This window comes from Rhineura floridana, chromosome 9, assembly GCF_030035675.1.
Source record: "Rhineura floridana isolate rRhiFlo1 chromosome 9, rRhiFlo1.hap2, whole genome shotgun sequence".
Classification (NCBI taxonomy): domain Eukaryota; kingdom Metazoa; phylum Chordata; class Lepidosauria; order Squamata; family Rhineuridae; genus Rhineura; species Rhineura floridana.
In genome coordinates this window covers 10386443-10413475 of record NC_084488.1, presented here as the reverse complement: position 1 = coordinate 10413475, position 27033 = coordinate 10386443, and the positions used below count along the sequence as shown (strand labels likewise).

General features: G+C 40.5%; 1 protein-coding gene and 1 long non-coding RNA gene across 3 annotated transcripts in view; one reads left to right on the top strand and one right to left on the bottom strand.

Moving 5' to 3' along the window:
* Positions 1-27033, top strand: part of KCNIP4 (potassium voltage-gated channel interacting protein 4) — a 676014-nt gene that overhangs the window by 60552 nt on the left and 588429 nt on the right. The gene's annotated exons all lie outside the window — the stretch shown is intronic.
* On the bottom strand, positions 415-26783 carry LOC133364078 (uncharacterized). 2 transcript variants are annotated; one of them, XR_009757827.1, is made up of 4 exons: positions 8218-8319; positions 5153-5207; positions 2004-2092; positions 415-823 (listed from the first exon to the last, which is right to left on the bottom strand). It is a non-coding gene; the product is annotated as an uncharacterized LOC133364078 (long non-coding RNA). The 2 variants fall into 2 exon arrangements; XR_009757828.1 differs by lacking the exons at positions 5153-5207; positions 8218-8319 and adding an exon at positions 26454-26783.

The window sequence follows — 27033 nt, the reverse complement described above, 5'->3', positions numbered from 1 at the left end:
GGGGAATTTTTTTTTCCCCACTGGAATAGCTGCAATTAAAATGACAGCGCTTCCTAAATTAACCTTTTTATTTCAGTCCTTACCAATATTTTATTTATTTATTTATTACTTGATTTATATCCCGCCCTTCTTTCCAGCAGAAGCCCAGGGCGGCAAACAAAAGCACTAAAAACACTTTAAAACATCATAAAAACAGACCTTAAAATACATTAAAACAAAACAACTTTTGAAAAGCTTTAAAGACATCTTAAAACAGGGTTAAAAAACATAGTTTTTTAAAAAAATAAAAGGTTTAAAAAAACATATTAAAAGCAATTCCAAGACACACACAGACTGGATGGATCCCAGACAAGCAATTGACTATTTGGCAATGAGAAATAGAATCTTTTATTTTTTCAAAGATAAACCCCCGGATCAGACAACAGTATTGTTACAGGCAAACGGGATGGGGGGGGGGGACTGGGAGATACCTCATATCTGTTCTTATTATGAAGCTAATCGATTATACCACTTGATTTCTTTTTTGAGAGAAGACGAGGAAAAGAGATGGACATCAATGGAAAACAGACTTTTTAAAGGGTACACTCTAAGTTCTTTATTTTATACACAACCATAGCTCAAATACAGGACAGTCTCTTCACAGAAGCCTTATATTGATGTTGGTCTTGCAGAGTAAAATCAATTTCCTCATGGGTCTCTTCATTGATGACTTCGTTCTTTCATCCACAATTTTTTAATAAATACAGAATATTTCCATGGCAAGACTGGAAGTCTAAAGGCCTTTATAGGCTAAGGGATTTTTACAAAGATGGCAGGATGTTATCTGAGGAAGAAATTATGGTAATCTTAAATGAAGTTCCTTTAGGATGGTTTATTTTATTTATTTATTATTTGATTTATATCCCGCCCTTCCTCCCAGCAGGAGCCCAGGGCAGCAACAACTGACAGCTTTTCTAGCAAAGGAAGAAACAAAGATGCAAGCATTGAAAAAGCTGTCAGCTTTTGAAATAATAGTGGTTAACACAACATCTGTAGCTAAAGGTCAAATCTCTAACATTTATACGCTATTAATAAAGATATGGGCAATCTCACACGCCTTAAACAGCAATGGGAAAATGACATAGGTATAACTATAGAAGATGAGGATTGGATAGAATTGTGGAATAGGCCAGCCTTGGATACCCTTGCAACACAAGTTAAAGAACAAATACTTAAATTAGCATACTGGTGGTACACCACTCCAACTCTGCTGTCTAGAGTAATAGCATCTGCTTATCCAGTTTGTTGGAGAGGATGTCAAATGAAAGCTATGTATTATCATATGTGGTGGTCATGCCCCAGGGCGATGGAATTTTGGAAAATGGTTTTTACCCAGATTAAAGTTATAGTTAAATGGCCATTGGACATGACCCCCCAACTGGCATGACGTAATCTGTTTGATGGAAATAATGCAGACTTAAAATGCAAAGAATTAGTCAGGCATCTGTTGACAGCTGCTCGATTAACCCTAGCCAGGTTCTGGAGGGACCTTATCGGAGCCACAGCTGATTATTGGTATAAAAAAATCTGGCAACTGGCTGTGGCGGACAAAAATCACTGCTAAATTAAAAGTATTGAGGGGGCAAGTAAAAACTGACTATTTTATAGGAAAATGGTATAGATTCATTTGTTTTGTTAATGATGAAGCTAATAATATAATTCCTCCAGCACAATATGTATGCCTATGGAATGCTTGATCAGCTTTACTTTATTATGGTATCAGTCTTTGGTTGGTGCTGATACACGTAAAGAAATGAAGGGAATTTGAAAATGTTATGTCCCAGTCAGCATTTGCCAACTTTAATACCTCTTTGAATGCTTACCCCTATGGCTTCCTTTGCAGGGTTCAGTTAGTCAGTTAATTAGTTGAGTTGTTTAATTTCTTGTTTATATATGGGAGGAGTAGAGAAGGACTCAGATTATCAACAGCAATAAGTGTAAAAGGATTTAATATACTCCATTACCTGTAAGCAATATATCCTGTTAAATTTATTTTCTTTTATTGTTCTGATTGCTGTATATTTTTCTGGAGTCAATGTAGATCTTTCTTTTTCTGTAAAAAAAAAATAAGTTTATTACAAAAAAAGTGTAGGGTGTTCAATATATTCCTTGCTGACTCACAATTTTTATTTATCTGTTTCCTTAAAAACATGGAAAGGAGTTCCATGCTACTCTTGAAATGGTTGTTCTTTATGAGGCAGACTGGAAGGACTCTCACATTCTGTAGTGATTGTTTTTGCTTTTCTTATGGACTTTTAAGCCTTGTTTGTTTTATAAAGAATTGAGAATGTTCAGCTCTAGTAGTTCAAGCACACATCACACCAAAGGGACACTGGGCAACATTTCATTGAATGCAAGATTTGTAACCTCTTTTGGGGTGGGAGAGGGGGAGGGGGTTGGTGGTGTTAGCTTTTATACCTCGAGAATAGGCAACCTGCAGACATAGAACTACCTTCAGCCCTTGGCCTACTTTAAGATGCTCTGCAAGCTTTCAGATCTCTGGCAAGGGCAGGGGAAAGTGAGAAAGAGAAAGAGGGTGGTAGCAAGAGAGAGAGAAAAGGGATGGCCCATCAGTTTTTGGCTCTGGGACCCCCCTGTGCTGCTCATGCCCCAGCCATAGTCCATATGCCCCAAAAGATTACCCTTGAAGGTATGAGGCCCTTGACAAAAAAAGGTTTGCCACTCTTGCTTTATAGCAGCCTTTCCCAACCAGTGTGCCTCCAGATGTTGTTGGACCACAACTCCCATCTTTCCTGACCATTGGCAATGCTGGCTGAGGCTGATGGGAGTTGTGGTCCAACAACATCTGGAGGCACACTGGTTGGGAAAGGCTGCTTTATAGTGATGTGAGTCTATGGACAATTTTATTTTTATGTATTTATTTATTAATACATTAATATCCCATTCGTTCTCTGAGGAGTTCAAGGTAGCATACATACATACATAGCTCTTCCCCTCTCCATGTTACCTTCACAACATCTGAAGGTAGGTTAGGCCCAGAGATGGTGGCTGGCCCAAGGTCATCTTGTGAGCTTTGTGGCTAAGTGGGGATTAGACCCCTGATCTCCCTTTCCCAGTCAGGCATTCTAATAACTACACTACTCTGGCTCTCAGTGTGAGGTGAGAAAGTCTGCAGAGGAGGAACACAGAAGCAACACAGGATACAGCAGGATAAATCAAGGCAAGATGAATGGGATCATAGTGGGCTACAGGTGCAAGCCAGTGAAGGAGTTAGGAAGAGACTAAACACAGAGAGAAGCCAAGATGATGGGGTGGAGCCGGCAGATGCAACCTATAACAGACAAGATGGCACAAAGGGAGGAGAAAGGAGTAGTAGAGAGGGAAAATACCAAAAGGGAGCAGGAAGGGGAAAACTGGGAAGAGGAATACAAAGGCTGGCATGACTTCCACTCAGAGCTTGGAAGTAATTTGTTACAAGTAACTAATTACTTGTAATTCGTTACTTTTTTGAGGAATGAGTGGATAATTCCTTTACGTTTTGATTGTAATAGAACTAGGAGTAATTTTATTACTTTTGTGGAGTAATTGTAATGTTTCCAGCATTACTTTTGGGCATTACTTGGGAGGGAAAGCAGGGGAAGTCTTCTGCTCCTCTGATTTGTGGATGAAAATCATGTGACTCAAACTGGGCTTCTGTGCAGCGTCACTCCTCATGCTCTGTGGATGGGTAGGAGGCGACAAGGGAGGAGGCGGAGAGTGAGACGGGGTGGAGTGGAGAAAACAATTGTTTTAAAAAATGGATGGTGGTGCTGAAGAATGGAGGGGAAGGGAAAAGGAGCCGGAGGGCAAGAACATGGATAAAGGAGGAGAAGGAGGCAGCAGCAGAATTGACATAAAGAACTGTGAAGGTGAAAGATGACAACGGACCGGTGTGTGTGTGTGTGTGTGTGTGTGTGTGTGTGTGTGTTGCACTTGGCACACAAAGTGGCCTGCACCACCTGCTCTGGCTACTATGCTGCATTTTCAGTATTTTAACCTTTTTGCATGTCAGGGGAAAATGTTTGGTTGGGTGAGTGTCCCTTAGTTGGTGGCAGGGCAGGGTCTGAGAGGTGGTTAAGTGAGAGAGATTATGCTTGCTGGTTGAGTGGGGGGGTTGCACTTGGTTTGACATGCAAAGATCTGAGTAGTGACCTCTGCCTCCCTCCCCACCACCCTTACCAGTGGAGAGACCACCACTGCTATCTTATGACTAAAAAGAATTATTCTACTACCTCTGTGTGTGTGTCTATTTTTAATGTTGTTTTAGGCTACGTAGATGTGCAGCAGCCAAGGCCAGCACTTTGTAGGCGTTTTTTTAAAAAAGTAACTGAAATGTAATTGTAGTGATTACTTTTGAGAAAAAGTAATCAGTTACTTTCAGAGCCATTGTAATTGTTACAGTAATTAATAAGTTTTGGGCCATGTAACTGTAACTGTAATTTATTACCTTTTAAAAGTAATCTTCCAAGCTCTGCTTCCACTGCAGTGCAGATGCTGCCACCATGTGGGCCGAAGGGTGGAGCCAATGAGTGCAGTAACAGACTGCTGCAACTTTATCCAAATTGAGAAGCTTAGCTGAACTGAGTGGACGCAACTCCAGCTCCACATAGCTAAGGACCTTCAGGTAAGGCACTGCTTTGTGCTGTGAGAGTCAAAGAGAGTCCTGAACAAGAGGTTGATGTTAACCTGACTCAGACTGTGGTGTTTTCCCTTTATTTTCCTCTGGAATAAATCCCTGCTGTTCAGACTCCAAACTGATGCTGTCCTGTGCTCCTTACAATGGGACTCTGTTAGTACAGAACTGTATGCCGTAGCACTGCCCAGATGGTGTGACGCAGCCTAAATCAGTTTTCATGTAGAAGAGAAAACAATCAATCATTTTTAGGCCGAGGTTGAAAACATGAACTCATGAGCTTCAGAACAAATTAAATAGACATTGACACAAGTGCCTTGTCAGCTGGAGGTGTTTATGTCGATATCTTTTTATGGTTAACAATTATTCTTGTATGGTTGTCATCTGCTGAACTTTGATACTTGGTAAAATTGATTTGTCATTTCCTGAAGATTTGTATGTGAGTGAATAAGAATAAATCTTTTGGCGTGCTGTACTTACAATAATGTAGAACTAAATTGTAGTATCTTCTCTGTCATGTCAGCTAAGTGTTCCTCTTAAAGTAAAAAAACAAGAAATAATTAAGTAATTGGCCTAGTCACACATGATTTGTAATACACATGGTTTGTAATACAGTTTCTCTACTGAACATGGGGATATTGGACTAAAAATTGGTACCCTAATGCAGGACGCAATTCTATCTTTCAAAGTTCAGTTTGGGAGTTTGGTGGCAGAATGCACTCCTTTCATGCGGACAGTCCCAGGTTCAGACTGTGATATTTCCAGGTGTTTTTTTTTTTTTTTAAAGGTTCAGGTACAAGTGATTTGAAAGACCTTTGCCTGAAATGCTGTAGAGAAGCTTACTGTCAGAAAAGACAGAAGTGCACTAGATCAGGTGTGGGGGGAACCTTTGGCCCTCCAGTTGTTGCTGAACTACAACTCCCATCAATCACAGCAAACATGGCCAATGGCCAGGGATGGTGGGAGTTGACATTCAGCAATATCTGGAGTGCCAAAGGTTGCCCACACCTGAACTAGATGTTCAAATAATGTGACCTCATATAAGTCAAGCTGGTATGTGAATACCAGGTTAACCTCTGCAACTTTTTTCACAGGAGGGAGGAAAATTGTATTTATTATTTATTATTTGATTTATATCCCGCCCTTCCTCCCAGCAGGAGCCCAGGGCGGCAGATATGTGGTAATGCAGGGATAGACACTGTGGTGCCCTCTAAATGTTGTGGGCTACAACTCCCATCCCTGATCATTGGCTATGTTGGCTGGGATTGGAGTTGATAACATCTGGATGGTATCACATTGGCTATCTTGGTTATGGAATTCCTGCCTTTAAAGGCTGGCATGATCAGCTTCCTAATATTCTAATCCTCTGCATGCTTGCTCAGAAATGTAATGGACTTCAATAGTAAGTAGGGATGGAGGATCTGTTAATTTTGGTTGTCTCAGATTCTCATTTTTCCAGTCTTAAATTCAGTTTTCCCCTTTCTGCAGTGGTTTACAATTTTTAAAAAAGAATCCTCATGAAAATTCTTAAGTATTTTAATGCAAATTTCTCCTAGCACAGACATTTGTGTGCAGTTTGACTAATGTACACATTTTACAAGCAATTTCTCCTAATATAATGCATATTTGTATGTTCTTTTCACCAATGCATTCATTTTAGGCAGACTTCCCCAAATATATGTATTTTTGTAAACATTGTTTGGTTGGAGAATTGCATCACAAAATTTGGATGTTTGAATTTCGGGGGATGGCTGTGTTTCAGTTCTTACGTTGTTTCAGAAAGTGCAGATTTGAAATATTTAGCTTTTAATGCGAACTGAATTGAATTTCTCCTCCATCCCTATAAGTGTGTTGAATTGGAATACAATTCATATGTTTTTAAGGAAGCAGGTCAGAACCTTTCTGTTTAAGAAAGGATTTAATTGACCAGTTGTACTGCTGTGTTTGTGATTTGACTGAAACTGATGTATTCATAGTTTCACCTGCAGCATAAGCAAAAATAAATTGCTGAAAAATATTAAGAGCTATAGAAATGTACTATGTATCTCAAAGTAAACTTGCCACTTAAAAGACAATATTCTGCTGCTGGCAACATGAATATATTAGTGTTGCTTTATTATGTTTGGCTAAATAGGCTTAAGGCAAGATATTGTTAAATCTGAATTGGGATCATTGTTATATATCACTGAGGAGGACTGGAGATAGTTGAAATATGTTTGGCTGTATATGAAGTAATCCATGTTTTAGTGGCTATCAGCGGCCGTGTGTTCTATATGAAGTGATTCACACATAGTTATAATGCCTGTTAGGCTGTTTATTTCTATATCATTTATTACTATTATTATATTAAATTTCTATCCCACCCTTCCTTCCAAATTTTGTTATGTGCCTTCCAGTCAATTATGACTTATGGCGACCCTATGAATCAGTGACCTCCAATAGCATAAACCACCCTGTTCAGATCTTGTAAGTTCAGGTCTGTGAATTTTTTGTACTTTTGTGTACTTTGTAGTTCTTCTTGAGTATTCTAACTTCTCAGTTTCCCCCACACATCAACATGTGGTGGTACAGCAGCCTGCCACCTGCCACCTGCCTTCCTCCTGCCCCATCAGGCAAATGATATGTAAAGCATGAGCCAGCATTTGATTGTTCAAAAGAGTTCAGTTGTATGATTTCTCCCCCAGCTCTTTTTCCTCTATAAATTGTGTATCAGCTGCTTGGGCAAGGGTACCCCCGTTCTTCACCATGTGTAATCGAGCACGGCTGTTAGTGGTGTATGAAGCAGGGCAATGGATGAGATCCAACATAGTGTGAGTAGACATCTGCTCACCCAATGGGGCTTCTGCACCTTTCCTCCATCTGCAGTCCCTTGTGCCCTCCAAATCTGCTCCAGAACATTGGGTTACCCTCCAGAGCAGATTCTCAGGGAGCACAGGGGCTGGAGGGGAGAGAAGACAAACCAGAAGTCTTAGTGCATAAGCAGGTTTCAATTGCACAAGCGGGGAGACATCAGTGAAAGTTGCTCAATGAATATTTATTTAATATATTCATATGCTGCTTAATAATACATTCTCTAAGTTGTTTATAAAATAACAAATGCAATACGTATAACAATGAATTGAGAAACTACAATATAATGCAATGTAATATTAAACAAAACTGCAATGCAATGCAATAAAACAATAAAATCCTAAAAAAAACAGAAACATAGCAGGACATTTTGAAACATTCAGGGATCCCCTCTATCTTCAGCCTCCCTCTTTCCAAGGCACATCCCGTCCAGCCCTGTAGCCAGCCTTCCTTGTTAGGTGGGGCATTTGGGGGGCAGAGGTGCATAGCACCAGCTAATCCCCCCCTCTAATGGAGAGGATGTGAGGGCCAGTCCAAATGAAGGGAAAGGCAATGACACCCCCACACTCCTCCATCCAGAATAACTTATATAAATGACGTTTAATGTGTTGAATTATCACACACTTTTTTGAGAGATCCCCAGGAATACTGGAGTCAAAAGCTTGACATTGCTTATAGCTACAGTCCTTTTTCACCTGTGGTCTGTTCCTGTGTTCTGATTCTTCATGAACTGAACTACTTTGGTAAAGACAGTGAGCGCCTAAGCTTGGCTTTGATGCTGCATTTGGTATCTCAGTTTTAGATTCTTCCTGGAAAACAAACTTGCCCAGAGAGAAAGGCAGAGATAAAATATATACTTTAGGATGTGTTAATTCCTTCTTGAGAGTCCCTCCTTCTAGTCTTGTTCGTGGACTTTAGATTTTCCTTCCTGTTGGACAATCTAGGGAAAACATTTTAACTGGCTGCTCAATAAAGGATTAGCTAAGCAATTAGAAACTAATTGTGGAAAGCAATTAGATTATTTTTTACTGATTGCAGGGTTGATTTTTTTGTCCAGAAACCCAGAAAAGGCATCATTATCATGCCTCCATCGAATGTCCTCAGAGGAGATGAGGAGCAGTGGATTGGCACAGCAGACCCAGGAGAGGGAACAAGCAGAATCACCTAAGATGCAGCTCCAAACCTCACACCACTGGATGATGTTCAGGACACAGCTAGAGCCCCTCAGTCAGACTCAGAGAGTGAACAGGGGACCCCTCTGCCCCCTGCAGAGCGAAGATGCCTGCGAGTAGCAGCGCAATGCAGGCCTTCTGGCTCTTTAAGGCTGCAAGCCCCTGGGAGTCAGAGGGTTGACTGCTGTCACCTGAACCAGGGAGGGGAGTTTAAAAGGCAGTGAGAGGCCTTTGGCCCTCTGCTGGAAGCAACGTTGGACGGCAGCATGCCAGACCCTGTTGAGTCTAGAAACCTGGAATGATTTATTGGAATATTAAACCCTTGATTTGTTACAGACCTTGTTTTTGGAAGACAAACTGGTACACTGAGCTCAGAACCCTTGACCTTCCTTGCTTATCCTCAAGCCATGACTGAGCTGCAACCCAGTCTCTTCCTGGTCAGCTGCTGGCTAATAGTTTCATGGTGCCATGAATCACCTCGGTGCAGCTGGCAAAGGCTGACACTCATTTTGAGGTGCCCATATTGAGCCGCACATACTGGGAAAATCAGAAATTAGGCCTGAGTTACAGCTGAGGTAGCCAGCCAGCTAGCTACCTGTCGTGTACAGAGTAATATTTCTATTCCTCTAGGGCTGTTTTCATCCTTTGCCATCAAGTACTCAACAAAAAGAAGAAAAATTAGCCACTATGATTGTGAGTATAATGAGAGCTTTAAAAGAGTGATAGTAAATTAGGATAGCCATTTTTTCAGATCACTTTATCTCTTTATTTCACCTTTTAGTAATAAGCACCCAATTCGGCTCTACACATCGTAACAACTGCAGAATAAACAAACTCTTACTTCTTACTGTAGGCAAATAAGCATGCTTCTTTATAGAGAACACAACTGAAATGGAAAAGAGGAGCTAAGGAAAGACCAAGGGATGGAGGCTAGACCATAATACATGGTTCTAATATTTAACTCTTCATGGATCACTTATTCACTGAATTTTTCAGAGGGTCCTATTCTTGAATTGCTTCTGTTTTTAAAACAAGCTATCATTCTTTAAATGGAGGTTGTCATTATCATGTCACAAATTAAAAAGACAATTTCCAAAAAAATCTGGGGGGGCAGGCACATATTGGGGGGGCAGCACCTCCCCCTCATGGCTACAGGGCTCATCCTGGCTCACAAAATACTACATATCACACCCAAATTCTACCTTAAATCTACACAAATCATACAATACTCATTCAGTATCAGTCATCCCATTTTACTCCCTACACCTCACACACATAATTCCAATATCTCCTACTCAGTCACCAACCGCTATCACCAGTTGGTCCATCCACTCAACAAAAATGTACTGCAAAACACCAAGGAGACAATGAAACCATTCACTGACAGAACTGTATAACTAACAATACAAATTGCTACCCATCAATCACACAGGTGCAGTTTCTGACAGCAATCTTTGTCTCACCCAAGGAGGCAAGGATGATAGCCGGTATGGAGAACAAGTCTTATGAGGAAAGGTTGAAGGAACTTGGCATGTTCAGTCTGGTGAAGAGAAGGCTGAGGGGTGACATGATTGCACTCTTTAAGTACCTGAAGGGCTGTCACATAGAGGAGGGTACAGATTTGTTCTCTGCTGCCCCAGAGGGTAGGACTAGGTCTAATGGTTTTAAGTTGCAGGAGCGTAAATTCAGATTGGACATTAGAAGGAACTTCTTGACAGTAAGGGCAGTTCGGCAATGGAACCGACTGCCTAGGGAGGTGGTGGGATCCCCTTCGCTGGATGTCTTCAAGCAGAGGCTGGACAGCTATCTGCGGGAGATGCTCTAGCTGTGGATTTCCTGCTGTGAGCAGGGGGTTGGACTCGATGGCCTACAAGGCCCCTTCCAACTCTATGATTCTATGATTCTATGAGTGGAACTGCACCACCCATCCCTGGTACTCTTTCCTCTCACCAAGGAGTGCCCTCATACAATTCAACCCACCCAAGACACACACTCTCTCTCTCTACCTTGGAGGGCAGCTCCATCACAATTCTGACCAAGCTACTTTGTCTCAGCACTGCTGGCTTTGTAGTTCTCTGGCTGGATGGCAATAATCAGCAACAGCTGATACCACTTACTTTCTCCACAATTCTGCCCTAACAGGATAATACCCAGGGCTGGCAAGGTGTGAAGAAGACAGGTGTTCCTCCCTCCCTCCCCCCTCCCTCCCCTCTCCCTCCCCCCTCCCTCCCTCCCCTCTCCCTCCCCCCTCCCTCCCTCCCCTCTCCCTCCTCCCTCCCTCCCTCCTCCCTCCCTCCCTCCCCTCTCCCTCCCTCCCCTCTCCCTCCCCTCTCCCTCCCTCCCTCCCCTCTCCCTCCCTCCCTCCCCTCTCCCTCCCTCCCTCCCCTCTCCCTCCCTCCCTCCCCTCTCCCTCCCTCCCTCCCTCCTCTCTCCCTCCCTCCCTCCCTCCCCTCTCCCTCCCTCCCTCCCTCCCCTCTCCCTCCCTCCCTCCTCTCTCCCTCCCCTCTCCCTCCCTCCCCTCTCCCTCCCTCCCTCCTCTCTCCCTCCCTCCCTCCCTCCCTCCTCCCTCCCTCCCTCCCTCCCTCCTCTCTCCCTTCCTCCCTCCCTCCCTCCCTCCTCTCTCCCTTCCTCCCTCCCTCCCTCCCTCCTCTCTCCCTTCCTCCCTCCCTCCCTCCCTCCTCTCTCCCTTCCTCCCTCCCTCCCTCCCTCCTCTCTCCCTTCCTCCCTCTCTCCCTTCCTCCCTCCCTCCCTCCCTCCTCTCTCCCTCCCTCCTCTCTCCCTTCCTCCCTCCCTCCCTCCCTCTCCTCCCTCTCCTCCCTCTCCTCCCTCTCCTCCCTCTCCTCCCTCTCCTCCCTCTCCTCCCTCTCCTCCTCCTCCTCCTCCTATCCCTTGCTCCTTATGTAGTGATTGCAGTAATTTAGAGACATTTCCTTACAAGAAACATTGGGATGAGAGTTTAGAGATGACCCCTGAAGAATGAGGTGAGGGGATGGAGCCTGGCTGACTGAAGGAGCTTCAGGAGAAAGACACTGTTGTTGTAACTACTACTTAATAAAACTACATTGTTAACTGTTGGCTCCATATATTGAACCCAAACATAATGCACTTACTACCTGCTCTAGAAGTCACCATCTATAAATATTGTTGGACTCTCCACTTCACTGACAAAATCTGACCAGTTCCTGCCCACTTCATGCAAAATGAAGTTGGTGTGTTCTGATCAAAATGGGCAAGTGAAGGAGAACCTTTCCCCCTTCTCTGTGTCCCATTAGTGAAAGTACTTTTCTCCCATCCTGGGAAAGGGGGTGGGTAGAAATTCAGCCTTAAAAGGGAGGAGTTCCAGTCTCCTTGCCTCTTTCGATGTTAAATCACCCCTCTACATAGGACAGCCTTTTGATTTAACCCAACTTGGCTGTCACTGTAATACATGGTTTTTCCTTCGGAGAACTGCAAAATTTTTAGTGATGGGTGAGATGAAGTTTGAATGAGTACTGAATAGGGCTTTCTGTATTCATCCTTGGAAAAGGGTCATAAAGCCCCAAATCTGTTGGAGATTCTGTGTAAGCAAAATAAACATGTTAAAGCTTGAATAAACAATGTGAATTCATTTGACACTTCATTTTGTGTACCATCACTGTTTTCTACAGGGAGGGCTTTCTGCTTTCCCTAGAGTTATGTCTGTATTATACTGATGAGGAAGCCTTTTGGGTCTGTTAATGTTTTTAAAGTTCTTTGCACCAATGTTTCAACCAAGCAGGTGTTCAGATTCACAAATTCAGACAGAAGCTATCTTCCTTCATATACCCGCCGATGTATACAGCACCAGCTATTCCTGCTTTTCTGCCACATTATTGAAGATGTTGATGTAATATTGATGAGAAATATAGTGAAAAAGCCTCTGCCCATGTTCAATTTACAGAGGAAAATATGTGGTATTATAGTATAAACCAAAAGCCTTTAGTTTGGAGCTTCGTGGTCTTTTCAAAATTAACCATTAAGAGTTTTGGGGCAGGAACTGAAAGAAATTTCCTTAAAAAGTACATTTCTAAACCAGATTCATTAATGCTTTAATTAGTTCCGACTCACAGAGAGGCTCAGAGGGTGGTAACAAGAACTAGGGCCTTCTCAGTGGTGGCCCCCGAACTGTGGAATAGTCTTCCCAATGAGGTGTGCTTGGCACCTACATTGCTATCTTTTTGGCGCCAAGTTAAAACCTTCCTCTTTTCTATGGCATTTTAATCTAACTTCAAATTTGTTTTAAGTCTGCTGTAATTGATTTTAGATTTCTTATTCTTTTATATGTTTCTGTTGTATTATAGTATGGAATTTTATTGTATATATTTGTACTCTTTGTTGTACACCGCCCAGAGAGCTATGCTAGTGGGGCGGTATAAAAATCTAACAAATAAATAAATAAATAAATAAAAGTAGTGGGTTTGGGCTACAGCAGTTTTCAGCTGCTTTAGGGGCAGGATGCTTGCTAGCTTGACCTCTCTTCTGGGTTGTTACTGATGTAACATTTATATTGAATACAGGGCATAGTCACATGGCAAGACACTTAGCCTTAAGTGTTCTCTGTCCAAGGTTCTGATTTGGTACTTTTGAACATTGATGGTTGTTAGCCACCTTGGTTAGGAAAGGCTTTAAATAAATCTTTTAAATAAATAAAATGATTATGTAAACTATTTTATTACAGGATTTTCTTCATCTGAAGCATTAATTTTATTCATTCAGCCATCAAATTTGAATGAAAAGATCATGGAATCCACGATCTTTATTAGCATTGGGCTGAACTGATGATGATGATGCTTTGTATTTTTGTTCAAAGCATTTGAACTTATCTTGTTTCCTTTCAGAAACTCAGCTTATTGTCTCCATATTGCAGATGGGCTGAGAGAAAGTGGCTTGGCTAAGGTTCATGGCAGAGGCAAGTTTCAAACTTCAGCCTTCCCAATTGTAGTGCGGTTACATAGCCCTTGATAGCCCTGAGGCTGTCTGTGGGAATGCCCCTGCAGAAAGAAGCCCTGGGTAATGAAATAAACAAACACAATCTTGACTGTAAAGATCATATCACGGCAACTAAATAGGAAAATAGATTTTTAATTTTTATAATTCACTTAAGTAACAATTTATTTTATACTAAAATCTAATTGCATACTGTAATTGAAGAGCTCTTTTTGGCGCTCCATACCAGCTGGTAGCACAGATGGTACAGGTTGCAGAAAGCTCTTTAACAGACAAAGGCTAATTTGTTGGCACAAAGCCATTTGTCCGTGTGGACATGTGAATGCCTTTCTCCATTTCAAGCGATCTAATTAGTTTGGCTTTAACAAGAATGGACTCAAATCCATTTGCATGATGTATGACTAGGTAAATAGTAGCAATAGTAATGACAATGTGTAATCAGGCAATGAAGAACAATGGTAAAGTAGCCATTTGCTTTTTTAAAAAATATATGATTTCCTCCACCAAAAAATTATGGCCATTGGCTATGTTGCATATAATTTTCATATGAGAATCTTAAAGCAGTTTTAGACTACCGTCCTGTCCCTGTTGACCTGGGTGTAAGCTGCATTGAGCTGTTGATTATTTTTATATTATCTTTGAAATATGGATTGCAGAAATATGGATTGTGACTGTAGCATGTTGCTTTGTACATTTATATCCCACCTTTCTTCCAGGGAGTTCAAGGCAGCATAAAAACATTGTTTTCCCCCCTCTCCATTTTATCCTCACAGCAACCCTATGAAACAATTTAGGCTGTGAGACAGGGATTGGCCCAAGGTCACCCAATGAACCTCATGTCCGAGTAAGGATTTGAACTCTAGTCTCCCAGGTCCTTGTCCAACATTCTAACCACTACATCACACTGGCTTTCTAGAATGCAATCTGATTAAGGCCAAGCTTAATTTGTTTGCTGAGGAACATCATTTATGCTTGAGCAGTGCATGTGTGTTTTTTTGTTATTTAAAAATTCATCAAAATTTGAAATGTGAAAGAGGCGATCATTTGAATATTCTAATAAAAGCTCCATTCAGGAACAGATTTTCCACAGGTCAGGAATTGTTTTTCGCTATTGCAATTTACACATTTAGTTGGTTCCATGTATAACTGATCACATTAAGAATTTCACATGCACCTCAAGGAACATGGATAAGCATAAGCAAAGTACCAGAAGCAGAAAATGGTTGCAGATGTTGGGATGGGAGCCCTATGTAAGCGGCCCTGAGCTATCTGGCAGAAGAGTAAGATAAAAAAAATGGAATAAATAAATTTTGAGAAGTAGTGCAACAAAAAGATTGAGCAACAAGGTGTGAGCTGAGAAGTCCTAATTCAAAGTCACCTCAGCCATGAGTGTGAGTGTGTTAGCTGAGCCACTTTGTTACCTATATCACTATTTCTAAACAGCAGTATGATGACAATGCCCTGATTTACACAGTTGTTTGATAAGAACTCACAAGTCCCCACGGACTGCCCTTTGCTAAGGCACACACACACACACACACACACACACACACACACACACACACACACACACACACACACACACACACACACACACAAACATGTATTTTACCCTGGGGAAAGCGAGAAGGGGATGGGTGGGTGCTGTGATCCACATGAGGAACACTCTTTTTTTTTGCCTTGGAAGCGGGAGATGGCAGGCACTCCAGAGGTGTGAACGGAAGGCTGTCTAATAAGCCAATTACCCTCACTTTGTCTTGTGGCACAGTGATTCTACAAGTTAATTAAGCATTGAAATGCTTCTTTTTTTTGTCTGTTCTGCACTCATTGCCAATTGGTGTCTTTCAGGTTGTAGAATTGTGAGAGCGGAGGAGAGAGAGATATACTTTGAGTACTTATAAAAAGTGCCATGTAAATGCTTATTGTGATTATTTTTAATGTAAATTACTATTTAAGAAAATAAGAAGACTCCAATCACTCTTGATTCTATAAGAGCCACAGCAGTCTTTTAGTAGAGCTAAATCTAAACTCTGTCATTAAAACTGCCATCAGAGCAGTCTAGAGAACTTTTTTTAATCACAGAGCTACAATTCCTTTAACAATCCCTCTTCCCAGGGAACTCTGGGAATTGCAGCTGTAAGAGGGGAATAGGGGCCTCTTAACAGCACCCATAACAAACTACAGTTCCCAGGATTCTTTGGGGGAAGCCATACCTCTTTATGTACTGCTGGATTGTAAAAAAGCTTGAAGCGGTTTACATGGTATGTACTGTCCCTTTGCGCACATGGTGATTCAAGTACTTGAGGAATGTATCCCCAAGGGTTAAGAGGACCCACTAATGATCTCATGCCGAGTAGGGAGCCAAAACCTGAAGCTGGCCCTTGGTCCTGGGGAATGCAGTTATCGGTGGATCTCCTAACCGGTGAGGACTGAAAGCAGTGGAACACACAAATTGAGAGAGCACCTCTAGAGACTTCTGTTGAGACTTCCTACATAAACTAAACCATTTTCCAAAGTTTTTGTTTTTTAAATCCATCTTCCAGCTCTTTGTGGTGTGAACGTAAAAGATAGTTTCACCATTTTCCATACTGCTGCTGAGTAGGAATTGTGCTTTCTGCCTCTTCACCCACACCCCTTTTACTTGGGCTTTAACCACAAGATCACACCTTTATTTCCTGCTTTAGGCCACAATAACTACTACACATTCATAAATGCAAATTATATGCTACATATTGAAAAAAATAAATAATCCATCTTTTATTATCTGGTCAATATCAAACAGATGCTTAGTATGGTGCAGCTAACATATGTTATATAATATTGAGCACATGCCCCTGATTTTATCACATAAGCAATTGTTATATTTTATTGAAAGAATCGACATACTTTTCATTTTGTATTTTAATTAGAGAAGTTAAAACTACAACAGAAGCAAAGCTCATGTGATGCCTTCATTTTAAACTTTTATATACGGTCCAGCAAACACCCTCAGTTGGGGCCCAAGAGCTAATCATAAGCATGAATGGATTTCCTGCATTGAGCAGGGGGTTGGACTCGATGGCCTTTGTAGGCCCCTTCCAACTCTACTATTCTATGATTCTAGTTTGAGGTGGTAATGAGTGCATAAAAGGCATGTTGCAAGGTAATTTTACCATTCAGGTAGTTTTAATTTTACTACAGGTAGTTCATTATTGTTTATGCTCACTTAAGGCTGTAGCCTAAACCTCCTTGCTTTGAAGTAAGTAATTTCAATGGGATTTACTTCTGAGTAAATAAGGTGGAAGAATGATGTAAGATGAAAAAGGGACCCCAGAACTTGTTCTTCAGAAGCACTGCTTGAGACTTCAACAGGCATAAGTGCACTTCAGATGCTACCTGAAGCTCTGCCTGCAGTCTTGCCTTCCACACTGGCTCCGTGTCTTCCTATTGCTACTGCTGTCTTCTACCCTCTAAGCTTGCAGCTGTTTCTGTTGAAGAAAAGCTTTGTTAGCCATTCCCTGTAAGAGGTGGTAGCAAAGAAAGCCAGAAGGGGGAAGGGTCTGGTTGCAAGGTTCAGCCAGCATTTCATTTGCTGGTGTATCTGACGGTTCAGGTTTGAAGGCAGAGCCTGGAGCGTGTTTGAAAGATCTGCGCTGAGAGCCATCTTACTTCTAAGATTAGGTTGGAGTTATGAGGGTAGTTGTCTGAGAAGTTGCGTGGACATAAACTGTATCTTGCGACTTTTGAGTATTACATAATTCCTCATCGTTTCCAAAATTGTTATGTTTATTTTACCTTGGCTTACATTAGTTTTGTTATCTAGGTTTTGTAGCCTCAGGATTTCGGTGTTTTTGCGCTTGATGATGAAACTTCAGGTAACATATTTATGTATTCTGTCCTTGTAGCCCTACGTGCTTCCTGAAGACACGCACACAATAACCTCTCATGTTATATTGGGTCAGACGCTGCTAATCTAAACCTAATAGCCATGACTTCCGGGAAGGGTGACTTAGCCTGTGCCTGCTTTTGGGACGGGCTCCCGCCGCAAAAGAAGCTTATTCAGATATAAATCAGTCAAAACTTTTTTTTTTTGACTGATGAAACTTCTCCCGGGCAGGGAGAAACGAAGAGATTAACCTCAAAGCCTATTTTTGTTGGGAGGACTAGATTTCATTGATTTATGAGACGAGGTCCAGCCAACAAGGAAGGACGGATTTTCAACAAGCTCTATCTGATAAAGCGACACGTTCATCTTTTCTTTAGAGAGAGAACGGACTAACAGGCAAGCACCCTTCTTTCTATATTTTTTTACTTGACTTAAACTGTTGCAGTAAAAGGAGATTTGCCAGATGGATCGGTTTTGGACATCTTTTCGGTGAGCTATAACTCTTCTCTGCTATGCACTAATTAACAGCTTATCTCTGTTTTTGTTGCAAAAAGCTGTCCTGGATTTGCATTCTAAAGATATACACAGAAGAGAGATTTCTATTCCTGATTTCTATTCTGAAGAATATTATATTGTCTGAGATTACTCTCTTTTTGGTTTATTTTATTTTGACGAATCTGTTTCCTGACGACGCCATTAATTGTTTCGATCCTGGGAACTACATTTTGTTTTCCTAAGCATAGTGAGATAAGGCTGGCTGTTCTGTTTATACTGTGATGTCATCAAGTTTGGAGTATTAACCCAATTGTTGCTGAAATAAGAAGTGGTTCTCTTATATTTTTCTTTTAAAATGGCAATCAAGAAAGTGGCTGAGAATCTGGAAGTAACTAGGTTTCAGAAAATAATGGATGAGATTGAGATAACGAAACGAACCCTGCGACAGGGTTGTAAGGAGCTGAAAATTGAATTGTGCAAAATGATCCAGGAGTTTAAAGAAATAGGGGTCCCTGTGAGAGAGGAGACCCTGGAGCCTGGAACAAACGTGGAACAGGAAAAAGATTTGGAATTTATGGATTTTAGAAATAAAATCTACTGTTTGGAATTCAATGTTATCTCTGAAGAAATTAATGAAGATATTGGAGATAAGGTTGTCAATGGCATGGATAATCTTCTGGACTGGAATGATGTGATGGAGCCTAATATGGAGAAGACCTATGGAATTAATTGCAGCCATGTGACAAGGGAAAAACTTTCAAGAGATGAGCCAGTACATTTTGTAAAAAAGAACAGAGATATGTTTTTACTGCAGTATTCCAGCAACCTATCCAGAATGGATGGCAAGAAAATATTTGGGATAGAGGAAATTCCCATTAGACTCTTACTATATGACTATGGTTATGACAGCAAGATTATTACGGAATACTGATAATGGAAGATTGGACACTGAAATTACTGGAGTTAACAAGACTATTGAAGATGGAAGATGGAAGATGGAACTAATAGGGATAATAGAATAATGGCTATTGAAATTATTGAACCTAATAGACTCTGATGAGATGGATTAATCGAAATGTTTATTTTGACTATGGTTATGACAATAAGATTATTATAATTATTAATGAGATGGATTAATCGACATGCTTATCTGGAGAAAAATTGATAGATATATTTCTTAAAGAATTGAAACCTCTCTTTGACTTTTTGTGGAAAGAATAAAGTAATGTTTATGAGATTTGATGATTAAGTAAGATAACTACTGGAGGAAAGTGATTTTATAATATGATTTAAGAGACAGGATTGTTATACATTGTAGACCTATAACTGATTTGATCTGTGACAAATGGGAAGTTAATATTTCTATGGTTATGACAGCAAGATTATTACGGAATACTGATAATGGAAGATTGGACACTGAAATTACTGGACTTAACAAGACTATTGAAGATGGAAGATGGAAGATGGAACTAATAGGGATAATAGAATAATGGCTATTGAAATTATTGAACCTAACAGATTCTGATGAGATGGATTAATCGAAATGTTTATTTTGACTATGGTTATGACAATAAGATTATTATAATTATTAATGAGATGGATTAATCGACATGCTTTTCTGGAGAAAAATTGATAGATATATTTCTTAAAGAATTGAAACCTCTCTTTGACTTTTTGTGGAAAGAATAAAGTAATGTTTATGAGATTTGATGATTAAGTAAGATAACTACTGGAGGAAAGTGATTTTATAATATGATTTAAGAGACAGGATTGTTATACATTGTAGACCTATAACTGATTTGATCTGTGACAAATGGGAAGTCAATATTTTACTTTTTATTTTTTTTTGTCTAACTATTTTTGATTTTGTTTTTTGTCTTTGAATGTTTTATGGTTTTGTTTTGTATGTTTTATGAAAATCTGAATAAAAATTATTGTAAAAAAAAATAAAATAAACCTAATAGCCATGAGTGGAAGCGCTATTTCATTGTCAATTTATAGTTCCCATTGATACTTAGAAGATAGTTAAATCCCATTTCCATTCGGTTCTTTTCAGACGCTCCTGCTCTTGTTCCATCCTTCTGTGTTAACTCTTACTTTGATCTTTTGAACTGTGTACGTGTGGAGGGGGAATTAGCCAGACCCACCACTGGCATGCAGCCCTCCAAGGTTGCCAAGGGTGAATCAGCCCTTGGGGACAAAAAAGGCATAGTTACCCCAATCTAAAGTTTGTATAACTCAAGACCAACCCTATCTATGTCGATTGTGAAAGAAGTGTAGGAGTAGTAATAATAATTAATAATTGGAGTGTCTTAGCACCATGGTTCCCTAACTTTTTTCCCAACAGACTACTTGAAAATGGCCGATGGTCTTGGAAGACCACTTAATGATTGTTGTAGCAATTGTAATGTAATATGCTGTGCTAGATGCTGTATGGTTTTTAATTGAATTTGTATAGCTTATTTTATTTCTTGCATTGTATTTTACAGTATTACAATTTGCATTCCAAAGAATTCAGATTGTCATACAATACAATAGACTATGAGAAATAAAAGAAGCAATAAAATACAAAAACTTATAGAATCAAAAGAAGCAGAGTTAAAATCATTCATAAATTGCAAACTATTAAACACCCACTGTTTTTTGTTAGGCACATTTAGGACTGCAGCGTCAAATTTATATTTGAAGTTCAACTTCTTGTACACAACAGTCAGTCGCTTTGCTTTGCATTTATTTAGAAGAGGAATCATTGGTTTGTGTTGAATTATCACCACCTAGTGGTGCACAGCCGAAAATACATCTTCCTTTTATTTACATTTGTGAAGGATATTGTGGCTCACATGTGGGTCTGATGGGATAATGCATCCTGTTAGCATATAAACCAAGGCAGTGTGAGGTTTATTTCCATAATACTTAAGTTGCTCTTTTTTCTGATTTACTTTTGTTACCATTTTATTGGTGTCTATATTTCCAAACTGAGTGAATAGGCGGAAAAATGGGAAATGCAATTCAATATAAACAAGTGTAAAATTATGCATATTGGAGCAAAAAATCTTAATTTCACATATACGCTCATGGGGTCTGAACTGGCGGTGACCGACCAGGAGAGAGACCTCAGGGTTGTAGTGGACAGCACGATGAAGATGTCAACCCAGTGTGCGGCAGCTGTGAAAAAGGCAAATTCCATGCTAGGGATAATTAGGAAAGGCATTGAAAATAAAACAGCCGATATCATAATGCCGTTGTATAAATCTATGGTGCGGCCGCATTTGGAATACTGTGTACAGTTCTGGTCATCTCATCTCAAAAAGGATATTATACAGTTGGAAAAGGTTCAGAAGAGGGCAACCAGAATGATCAAGGGGATGGAGGGACTCCCTTACGAGGAAAGGTTACAGCATTTGAGGCTTTTTAGTTTAGAGAAAAGGCGGGTCAGAGGAGACATGATAGAAGCGTATAAAATTATGCATGGCATTGAGAAAGTGGATAGAGAAAAGTTCTTCTCCCTCTCTCATAATACTAGAACTCGTGGACATTCAAAGAAACTGAATGTTGGAAGCTTCAGGACAGACAAAAGGAAGTACTTCTTTACACAGCGCATAGTTAAACTATGGAATTTGCTCCCACAAGATTCAGTAATGGCCACCAGCTTGGATGGCTTTAAATGACAAATTCATGGAGGACAGGGCTATCAATGGCTACTAGCCATGATGGCTGTGCTCTGCCACCCTAGTCAGAGGCAGCATGCTTCTGAAAACCAGTTGCCGGAAGCCTCAGGAGGGGAGAGTGTTCTTGCACTCGGGTCCTGCTTGCGGGCTTCCCCCAGGCACCTGGCTGGCCTGATCCAGCAGGCTCTTCTTATGTTCTTATGTTCTACTTGCAGACTAATCTTAACCATGTCAATGTGGAAGTAGGTCCCACTTAGTTTGGTTGACTGTGCAGCCCAATCGTGATGTTTACTGGGAAGTCTGAGTTCAAGGAGCCTTATTTCCAAGTAAGTTCAATGCCACCGGCTTACTTGCCATGCACTTACTTATATAGTACTACTGAGCAATGCAGGGGCAAAATATTTGGCCCAGTGATTTTCAATGTTTTATTTGGCTGGTAGTGGTGAAAATGTCCCTGGATAGATTGAATTAGTCTTCTTGGGGTATGAGTGTGTGACTTTTTTCAGTGGAGTGGGCATTCCTTTAAAGACAAGGAGGATGAGCTTTTTTTCATATTAAGAAAAATAAAAGCCTTGACCAAGTCTACTTCAGGGTGAGGGTGGGCTTACATTTAAAGTTCTTCCATTTCGTCTGCCCATGAAAGCCACTGACATTCCTCTCATCTTTTGTGGGGGAGGAATGGTCCCATGTAATTGGGGGGGGGCATAGCTGTATTCAGCCCAGCTTGAGTTCAAAGCACTTTGTGTACATTATGTTGGAATCCATGCAGCAACCTTGTGAGGTAGATCAGTATTTTTCTCTCGATGATGCAGATCAGGCTGTAGATGCTGAAAGAGAGAGAGAGAAGCTTGCATAGGGGCATGCAGTGAATTTGTGGCAGCGGTGGGAGTCAAGTCAGAGGCTTCCTGTTGCTCAGTCTCTGAGACGCTACCCTACATCTGCTCTCTGAGTTCCACTGAACTTGGTGGGATTTACTTCTGAGTAACTGTGATATGCTTGGGTTGTGCCTTGCGAGTATGCATCCTTAGGTTATATTCTAGTCAAGACCTGCATCTGAGCAGAGAGATTTAAGATGATATTGTGTGGGTTGTTCAAATGTTACTCCAAAAAGACTTCAAAGGACAATTACAAATAAAGAATTAGAATTTATTAAAACAGCTTGAATATACTTCCTTAGGCTGGAGTTGGACTTCAAAATTTGTCTCCCTTTTTACATATAAATTGTATGACAGGGCACTTGTAATCAAGGTAGGCTTTATATTCATACTCTCTTAAGGGTTTACCTTATCCTGTGAACTTGCATTTTTCCACTGTAGGAGCATACATATCTAACACATTCCATTATTTGCATCTGAAGATATTTTAAATCTCATGCAGTGGTCTCAAATGTGCAATGTTGTCTTGCCACCATTTTGGATTTGTATCTAGATTATTAGATTATTTTCTGCTATTCTCAGAGAGCAATTTATGTAGCTCTGCAAGAAGGCTGCACTTCAGTTTTAGCTTTCTCCAGCAGTGCTCTCCTTGTTTTCCCTCTCTCTGACTCAAAACTGTAAATCCAGCTCAGAATTGTTTCCGTGCCACTCCCTTTAATCCTGAGAGGTGTTCCCTGGTGAAGGCCAGATTTCAGCCCTCAGGAAAAGCATCTGCCAGTCTTTATGGACCTGTGCGGTTCATTTGCTAACATCCATGATCAAGATGGGCAAACTCATAACTCGGTGTGTGTGTGAACTCCTGTTAGACAAGCATTTCCCTGATCTCCTGACTTGAACTTCCTGCTTTTATTCTAATTATTATGCAGTTTGAATGGGCTTATTTTTTATATATTTTAATTAGGGATGTTTTAATACAGTAGTTTTACTATGTATTTTACTTACTGGTAATTGTATTTTCATATATTTTTCCTTGTTATTTTGTTGGCTTTTTTGTGAACCATCTTGGTATTTTTTCAAATGTTTTAAATAATAATAATATACATACATGTAGTACCTGCTTACACAAATACCAGTTGAGCATGGCCAAGGATTGGATGGGATTGTGCATTGTCCTAAATTTGAGGATATAAAATGATTCATAGCAAAATGTTGTTTAATGCTACTGAGGGAAGATTAATGCAATTGCTTGTTTCACAGCTGGGGAGGTGGAGCTGGCAGAATTCACAGGTCCCAAGATGATACTTACTATGTCATATGCCAATTACACCGTTTTTATGTACCTGTTTAAGTACCTGTTTAAAATGATCTCCAGCAAGACACTTTTCCCATGATAGAATCAAGATGTTTTAGTTATGTATTCATTATTTTACAGAATAGTTTATCATAAGATACAGATTTAAAACTGAAAAATATTGGCAGCTGAGCATTTTCTTCTACCAGATATGACTAGTAGCTGTACTTGGCTCTGAAAATGGATGTAAAATTCAGGGCAGCATCTGACAAATGAGCGTCCTTCTGGCAACAAGCCAATAGCTCTGTGTACCTTCTGGTAAATTCTATATTTTTGTTAGAACCTATTATAATTTCATCTGTCTCCAGTGAATATTTGTCTGTCGAGGTAATTGCATGGCCTACTGTTTCTGTTTCTGACATTTGTTGCTTCTACAGGCATGTGTTGTCCTTTGTGGTTTCTGGGAAGAGCACCCACACAAGGTTAGAATTATGTGATAAACCTGGATTTAGAGATACTGGAATATGCATCATGACAGTTAAAGACTGTCTGGCAAAAGTGAACTCTATGTACCTTTAGCATCTTAGCTTTATATTGCCACTTTATCACAAGAGAAAAGCAATCTGAAGCAGAGCTGCTCTTCCTTTCAGAGATGGATTTAAAGGGCTCCTGCTGGGAGGAAGGGTGGGATATAAATAAATAAACAAACAAACATACTGCGGAGTGAGGACACTAATGATATTTTAGCCATGGTGGTTATTCACTGAACTGGATTTTTTTTTTTTGCCTTTCTTGCTGTATTCACTGAACTCCTTTAAAATATCCTGCAACTGAGGTCATGGTAACTGTTCTCTTTTTCCAAATATTATTTACACACAGACACACAGAGACACAGTGCTCACATACACACACATATATACATGTACACACACAATAGCTTCATTTGCATGATACAGTAAGCCAAGCTACAGTTTACTGAGAGTAGGCAAGCTCTTACTCCTGTGCTATGCTGAACTAAACCAAAGTTTCGCCTAGCAGGTCATCGATCCCTAGGATCATGGTTCTCTCTGTACCAAGCACAAGCTATTGGTAAGAACAAGCCAGTTCAGATGACACGCCAAGCCAAACCTTGGCTTAACTCAGTGCAACATAGGAGTTAAAAACCGGGGAGGAGGAAAGTCGCTTTGAGCTTCTCTTCAGGAGCCTGCACATTTGTGCAGTCCTTGAAGCCATAGTTTGGCTTACTGGGTGCAAAATAATTACAATGTGTGATAGCCAATGTTAGTCATACCCAAGAGTAGGCCCACTGATATCAGTAGACTTAAGTAAGTAATCAAGTATGACTTGCTTGGATATTACCCAACAGTTTCATTATGCATCTAATGTAACAATATACATGTGCAAGATCAGTACAATATACAGTAAAAGGTTATAAAATTAAAAATAATGCAAAAATACTACATTTGCTATTTATTTATTTATTACATTTTTATCCTGCCTTTCCTCCAAAGAGCTGAAGGTGGTGTAGATGTGTCTCCCCATTTCATCTTCACATCAACTCTGTCAGGTAGGCTAGGCTATGAGACTGTGACTGGCTCAAGATCTCCTAGTGAGCTCCGTGGCTGAGAGGAGACTTGAACCCTAGTTTCTCAGTTCCTAGTCTGACACTGTAACCTTTACACCTCTGGCTAAAGACTTTAACCTCAGTGTTTCTAGCCTGTGTGACGTAGAGAAACTACTAAAAATATTAATCTCAATTTTGCATCAAACAGTGAACGGATACCAGCAACCAAGATTTGTGATTCATTGTTGTCTTCTATCTCTCTTACAGTTTCACTTAGTTTAGCCAACTGTGTTGACTGTCATTCTTTACTTATCCATTCATTTATCCGATTTTTAGCTGTGCCCAATTTAGCACCATTTAGGAGATAAGAAACAGTATTTAGGGTCAAATGTAGCCCAACAATGCTTAAAAAGTCATTAAGTTTTTTTGACAGTTTTCTACAACTCCATGCTCCCAGATCTTCCTGAACCAAGATTATAATTACTCTCACTTCCTAAATGTAAGGAAAATCAGAGTCTTCATTCATAGATAGATAGATAGATAGATAGATAGATAGATAGATAGATAGATAGATAGATAGATAGATAGATAGATAGATAGATAGATAGATAGATACATACATACATACATACATACATACATACATACATACATACATACATACATACATACATACATACATACATACATACATACATACATACATACATACATACATACATACATACATACATACATACATACATACATACATACCAGGAACCTCCCCCTGCCCATTGTCTGTGGGAAAGGAACATGTAGAATAAAATACAATATTTGGAACAAACAGTTTCAGGGGTCAATCATACCACACAGATGTACAAAACCGTTTATAAACCTAATTGTTTTTTTTTTTTACTTTGTTTCCAGTTAGTCTTCCTTGTGACCTGGCAAAACTTTGGCATCACCACACACACACACACACACACACACCACAGCTATAATCATACCGACCCAATTACATCTGTAAATGTTTGCAAAGAGCCTGCAAACTCACCTCAGCACAAGGCCAAATTGAAAACAACATTACGTTGAGCGATGTTTTCCACTCTCCTCAGCCTTCTGTGAGAGGAGAGGCAGAGTGGCTCAACAGTTCCCCAGGGTGGGTCTGTCCCTTTCCCGGACTGACCTTGTGGGTGGGCTCCACGCTCACCTGTGGCTGTTTGTGAGAGAGTTTGAGGTCCTTGATGTTCAGAGAGCTGCTGCCCGAGACTGTCTGGGAGTGAAGCTTGACAGAGGTGTTAGTGACAGCTGAGTTCCTTCCCCTCAGCTCAAAGGTTTTTTCCCACAAAGTGCCCAGTATTTGTGCTCAGTATTCCCCTTAGTGCTAAGTGCCTTCCATCATGATGTCCCAACACTCCTGGTTGCACTTGGAGTCCCCACCTAGGGATCATGTGAGACATCGCCTTGTACCATGAGAGCTGTCATGTGTTTGATGCATGTGAGATTTCTATCCTGCCAGTGCCACATGATGATTAGCTGGGGAGATCCACTATATCCAGAGTGCTCCAGTGCTGGTGTATGTGTGGCTGGGGAGAGAGTGGCTGTCATGCCTCCCTTGGATTAGTCCTCAGAGA